The sequence below is a fragment of the Nuphar pumila genome, chromosome 12, assembly GCF_984573655.1.
Source record: "Nuphar pumila chromosome 12, dmNupPumi1.hap1.1, whole genome shotgun sequence".
In the NCBI taxonomy this organism is placed as follows: domain Eukaryota; kingdom Viridiplantae; phylum Streptophyta; class Magnoliopsida; order Nymphaeales; family Nymphaeaceae; genus Nuphar; species Nuphar pumila.
In genome coordinates this window covers 102,119,814-102,126,646 of record NC_143260.1, presented here as the reverse complement: position 1 = coordinate 102,126,646, position 6,833 = coordinate 102,119,814, and positions in this window count along the sequence as shown.

Here is a 6,833-nt window from a genome sequence, read left to right as displayed (position 1 = left end):
ACCAGTGTTAGACTGGATTTGAAAGGACCAATGTGAGAATTGGGTTTTATGAAGAATTTTGTGATGAAGGACCAGTGCTAGACTGGATTTGGAAGGACCATTATAGAAGGTTGCGCTGCATCTATGAATGGTTTCAGGATTATCCCTTATCCCGAACGGGAAATGAAGGGATTTTAAAGAGAATAAAATTCAATTTGGATATTCAAGGAGATGGAATATATAAAAGGGGAAACCCGAGTCGGAACCCAGATTTTCAAGATAAAAGATGAAAGAAAAAATTGAGTTTTGAAAACTTAAATTTCTAAAGAAATAAATGTTTTCCAATGCGAGGATTGGATTCAAAAGGAAGTCCGAGTCGGAACTCGAAACTTCGAATGAAAAAAAAATAATAGAAGAAAAACCCGAGTTGAAAACTCGGTTTTCCAAAGAAATGATGGGTTTCCAATGCGAGGATTGGATTCAAAAGGGAGTCCGAGTCGGAACTCGAAACTTCGAATGAAAAATAATAGATGAAAAACCCGAGTTAAAACTCGGTTTTCTAAAGAAATGATTGATTTCCAATGCGAGGATTGGATTCAAAAGGAAGTCTGAGTCGGAACTCGAAACTTTGAATGAAAATTAATAGAAGAAAAACCCGAGTTAAAACTTGGTTTTCTAAAGAGATGATTGATTTCCAATGCGAGGATTGGATTCAAAAGGAAGTCTGAGTCGGAACTCGAAACTTCAAAAGGAAAGAATGAAAGGGGAAGACTCGAGTCGGAACCCGAATCTTTAAAAGAAAAGGATAAAAGATAAAAGGAAACGATTGGTCCAATCAGAATCAAAGGGAAGCCCGAGTCGGAACCCGAAACTTCAAATGAAAAGATAAAAAGAAGACTCGAGTCGGAACCCGAATCTTTTAAAAGGATAAAAGATAAAAGAAAACAATTGGTTCAATCAGAATCAAAGGGAAGCCCGAGTCGGAACTTGAAACTTCAAAAGAAAGATAAAGGGAAAGGCTCGAGTCGGAACTCGAATCTTTTAAAAGGATAAAAGATAAAAGGAAACGATTGGTCTAATCAGAACCAAAGGGAAGCCCGAGTCGGAACTCGAAACTTCAAATGAAAAGATAAAAAGAAGACTCGAGTCGGAACCCGAATCTTTTAAAAGGATAAAAGATAAAAGAAAACAATTGGTTCAATCAGAACCAAAGGGAAGCCCGAGTCAGAACTCGAAACTTCAAAACGAAAAGATAAAATGAAGACCCGAGTCAGAACCCGAATCTTTAAAAGGAAAATTTGAAAATCGATGAAAATGGAAGATGATTCAGGTTTATCCCTTAACCTGAAAGGGAAAGAAGGAATAAAATTGACAAATTCAACGAAATTTGATAAAAGGTTGATAAAGAATTAAAAGAATTGATAACAAATGAAAAAGAATCAATAAAATTGATAAAGAATCAGAAATAAAGAATTGACAAAGATTGACAAAGATCTAAAAGAATGGCAAAGCTTGGTACAAAAAATTAAAGATAATTGGAAGATGATGATAGACTTCAGGATTATCCCTGTTCCTGAAGGAAGAAGGACCTCGCGGGACGAGGTTCAGGTTTATCCCTTAACCTGAGAGGGAAATTCAGGTTTATCCCTTAACCTGAGTGGGAAAAGAAGGAAAAAAAGGAATACCTCATGGGAAAGAGGCATCAGGTTTATCCCTTAACCTGAAAGGGTAATTTTTGAAAATAAGGATTTGACAAGAAAAATTAACAAAATCAATGAAGGATCAATAAAATTGACAAAATTGATAAAGATGAAAAAAAAATTGATAAGACTGATAAATAATAAAAAGAAAGAGTTGATTGAGCAGAAAAGAATTTTGTTTGATCCTGCCTGCATGTGGGATCTTTTAAGAAGTAGGAGAAGAATATAAGGAAATCATTTTTGAAAAGAGGATTAGCTGCGAGAGCTTAATTTTTTTTTTTTTTTTTTGAAGGGGGATCATTCACGAGAGATCATCATGAAGGTTAATTTTTGAAGCAAATGATTTAAAAACCAATTTTTAGAAAATATGACTAACGCGAGGGTTGATCTTTGAATGTAATGATTTGAAACCAATTTTTAGAAAAGATGATCAACACGAGGGTTGATATTTGAATGAAATGATTCGAAATCAATTTTTTTAGAAAATATGATCAACACAAGAGTTGATGCTTGAATGTAATGAAATCAATTTTTTGAAAATGAGATCAACACAGGGGTTGATCTTTGGAATGCAATGATTCGAAATTGATTTGTAGAAAGATATGATCAACACGAGGGTTGATCTTTTAAATGTAATGTTTCGAAACCAATCTTGGAAGATAAGACCAACACAAGGGTTGATCTTTTGAACACAAATGATTTGAAACCCATTTTGGAAGATAAGACCAACACAAGAGTTGACCTTTTAATGCAATGGTTCAAAAACTTATTTTTGAAAACGTGATCAACTCGAGGGTTGATTTTTCAATGCAACGGTTCGAAAACCTATTTTCGTCGATGGTTGATTTTGACAAAGGTTGGACCTAAGAATATTTGCACTCTTTGGTCATCGTAATGAAGACTTTCAAAATTTCATGATTTTTGGAAAAACCCTCATAGGTAATATCATTTCTCTCATGAATGATGTCAGGATTTTGTCCCGCATTGCGAAAAAGAACAGGAATTTAATGACAAGAGAATATGTAAACGTAATTTTTTAACAAAAGATGCCCCAATATGGCGAAAGAAGTAAGAGTTGATCACAAAAGTATGAAAGAAATTGACATTTCATTTATAAGTAACTACTGAAAACAAGGACTTGACTTATCTACAAGCATGTGAAAAAAAGATCACAAAAGACTAGGGCTGACTTGCCCCTACAAGACGATGGGAAAAAGCAAAAGCAAGAAAGCAAGAAAACTTTGATATTATCAGTTCTTTGAGTGATCTGGGAAAGGCTTGGTCAGGACGGCGGGCTGCTCTTCTTCTTCGTCCTTTATCAGAAGATTTTTATCAATGCAGTCCTGGATGATGTTCTTTAGGACGAAGCAGTGCTCGGTGTCGTGCCCCACTGCCCGGTGGAACTTGCAGAACTTGTCCTTCCATTTTCCCAGGGAGACCGGAGGATCAGCAACTCTCGGGAGTTTAATCATATCTTTGCTCAACATATACTCCAGAATTTGCTCAAGGGACTGTTCAAGAGCAGAGAATTGGCGGTCATAACCCCAACCTTCACGTTTTATCTTTTCCTTCTGCTTGGCGAGAACTGGCTTGTCATTCTGCTTGAAGGGTTCCTTTTGCTGACCCATCTGCTTGGTCTTGTTATCTTTGCTGCCGCTGCCCCCAGAATTAGCCGAGAATGTATAATTTACCTTCCTTTTAAGGTCTTGGCCGCCCTTGACGAGAGTGATGCCCTCATAATTTCCATTGTCCATTCCCATTTCGAGCCACTCAGCTCGTTCGATAAGCTCTATGAATGATTTTGATGGGTAAGTGGAGATGAGGCTTCTGAGAGGCTGAGAAAAATTGTTCAAGATAACCTGGAGTTGGTGCTCCTCTGAAATGGGGGTTCTCATCTTGTTGCAGGTATCTCTCCACCTCCGAATGAAGTCTACAACTTTTTCCTTATCTCCTTGTTTAAGGTTATACAGGTGATTGAGGGTCGGAAGTGCCTCAGTGTTGAACATGAATCTTTCCACGAACAGATTAACAACTTTATCAAAATTTTGCAGCTCGTCGGGGTTGATGTTCTCCGCATACCATTTAGCTGTTACGCCTTCTAAACTGCGAGGAAAGCACAAGAAAAGGGCCCGATTGTCTTCACTGAATCTGGCACATTCGGCAAAGAACATCGCGAGATGGGCCTTTGGGTTGCCGGACCCATCGAACTTAATAAATTTTCGGGAGAGATCTTCCAAGCTGTTGTCCCCATCTAAACCAAGGTAGAAGTCCTGTCTGGTATATACCCTCTTTCCCTTATCTCGGATCTGTAGGTCTTTGACCATCTTCGTCAATATTTGAACTGAGCCTTCCGTCGGGACTCCATCTTTAGGCTTGTTGACTGATTCAGGTTCCTCTGCCACCTTCTTGACTTGTCGCAGATGTTTTGGGACGAATACAAACTGCTCTTCTTCGAAATCCTCTCCTCCTGACTCTGTGCCTTCAGAGGTGCTGTCTTGCTTAATCTTCTTTTTGCTGATCCTGACATGCTTCTTCACTGGCTTCATTTTGACTTTGGTTTTAGAGGATGTTTTCTTTGAATTTGCCTCAGCTTGCTCGGGCATCATTTTTGCCATCATCTTTTGAAAGATTTTATACATCGCCGGGTCAACATCATCCTCATCTGAATCATGTTTTCGGGATAACCTAGAAGAGTTCATCTCTTCTACTTCGCTATCATTGCGCTGTTGAGCTGCCCTTCTCCTTGCTCTCGTTTGAACCATGATTGGAATGTTGGTATTTTCTCTGAAGAATAAATGAAGGGTTCAGATCAAAGAAATTTTGAAAGGAAAAGAAAATTTCAAAAGATTTAAAAAGAGATCTCTCGATAAAAAGGGATCTTGGATAGGAAGATAAAATTTAAAAGACATATTTTTGAAAATGGATGACAGGATCTGACTATTTTTGAAAAATTGCAGGCAGAATCAAAGAAAATTGAATAAATCAGAAAAGAAAAGAGAAAAAATACACCTGAACCTTTGGAAAGATAGATGAAGACTTAAAAGAATATCCTGGGTTTTTAAAAATTTACAAAAAGGATAAAGAATGAGAAATATATAATCCTGGATTTTTGAAAATAGAAGAAATTTTTGAAACAGATATCCAGGGTTTTATAATAAGATTTTATAAGATAATATCTACAAAAGAATCAATTTTATACAAGCAATGATGCACAGAATGGCACTCCCTAGAAGCTGACTCTAAAACGCAAGATTTTGAAAAAGGCTTGTAGGACCTTAATCCTAACTCTAGGGTTCAGATCATCTGATTCCAATCTAGGTATGCCGATATACCCAAGTCGAAGCTCGAAGTACGTGGCATAAGAATTATTTCTCCGGTTCTAAGGTAATGGCTTCCCAACATCCTTGAGCACCTACCGATATACCTCGGACTATGGCCCTTAGGTACGTGGTAGGGGGGCGCGAACCCAAATAAGTGGCCCAGTTGTGAGGCTCTCTCTCGAACTATGGTTCAGTGAGACAACCCAGCAACGTGAAGACCGGGACAATATATGTAAGGAGGTTTTCAAAATATGTTCAACATGCAAGAAATCAGATGGCTCTAATGCAAGTCCTAAAGAGATAGATTAAAATGAAGAGAAGCATACACTTGCATACATTGTTTTTGCATTCAATCCCTAGAATTGAGGAGAGTTGTATTTCAAACCTAAGTCTAATGTGAGCATGGAATAATCTCCTCAATATGGTCCTACCAAACCATACTTAAATCCTATATGCAATGATGTCAGCTTAGGACAAAATCTAGGCCCCTAAGGTTTGCATGCAAATGAAGCTGACATTAGAAGAATAAAGACTTAGACAATATCAAAGCAAAGCAAAAGACAAAAATTCAACCTGACGGAGACGAGTCCCATCTCGGTTGCCAAACCTGTGATCATCGCAAAATTTTTCCTCTCTTTATGGTTTCTCTCTCTTCCTTCTCTTTTCCTTTTCTAACCTCTATTCTCGTCCTTTTTGAAGTGAGAAGGATAAAAGAAAGAAAAGAAAGAGAGAAGAGAAAAGAAAGAAAGAAAGAGAGAGAGAAGAGGAACTATTTTGTATGGTTTTCACTTGACCTTTATTTGAAAACATTTAAAAAATTACTCACCTCCATTTTGAAAATTCGCGGGAAAAATGGAGAGACGGGATTTGCTCGTCGGTACGAGGTTCGACCGTTCCTGGCGCCTTTACCAGGGGTAATCGAACCAAGGATCGAATCTATGCCTTTTGCTTTGCCTAAATATAATCTAAGGTTTTATTCTAACTCTAAATGCACAAGGAATCATGCTTGTGCAATGCGAGGATGTATGCTCTTTCGAAAAGATGTTTTGAAAAACCTCCAAGTATTGAAGAAATGATTGAATCTAACTTTAGAACTTGAGATAGATCAGAGAAGTTCTAAGTTTTTGAAATAAATCAGGATTGGAAGAATAAATGAGAAAGAAGGACTTTGAAGCTTTGAAACGAAAGGAAATGAAGTTTCAAAGTCAAAAATGGACTTTGAATTTGAATTTAAGAAAGGAAAATGAATACTTGAAATGGAATTGAATTTGAAATCTAGAATTGGGAATGGAATTGGATCTAAAGATGGATTTAAGATATGAGATCTGAGATCCGATATAAAATTGGGTTCTGGATCCTAAGATGGATTTAGATCTGAAGTTTAAGATTCAAAGTAGAATTGGATTCCGGATCGTAGGATGGATTTTGGACTTGTAATTTGAGATCCAAGGTGAGGTTGGATTCTGGATCCTAACATGAATTTGGATCTGTATTCTGAAATCCAATGTGGAATTGAATTATGGATCCTAAAATGGAATTGGATCTGAAGTCTAAAATCCAAAGTGAAGTTGGAGTCTGGATTCTAAAGGGGAATTGGATCTGATTTGGATCAAAATTGGGTCAGAGCTAAGACTTTGGGTCCGAATTCTAACGAATCCGAGGGATGAATGGAGTTTTTTTTAAAAATTGACCCGATTACTCAGATGACGGAGGTCAGGGGCAAAAAGGTCATTTTTGGGATTTTTGAAACATTTGGGGTGTTCACAACGCCCTGCACTGTTTTGCTTGACAACATCCTCACTGAGCTCACTGCCACGCCAACACCTATGCCCAC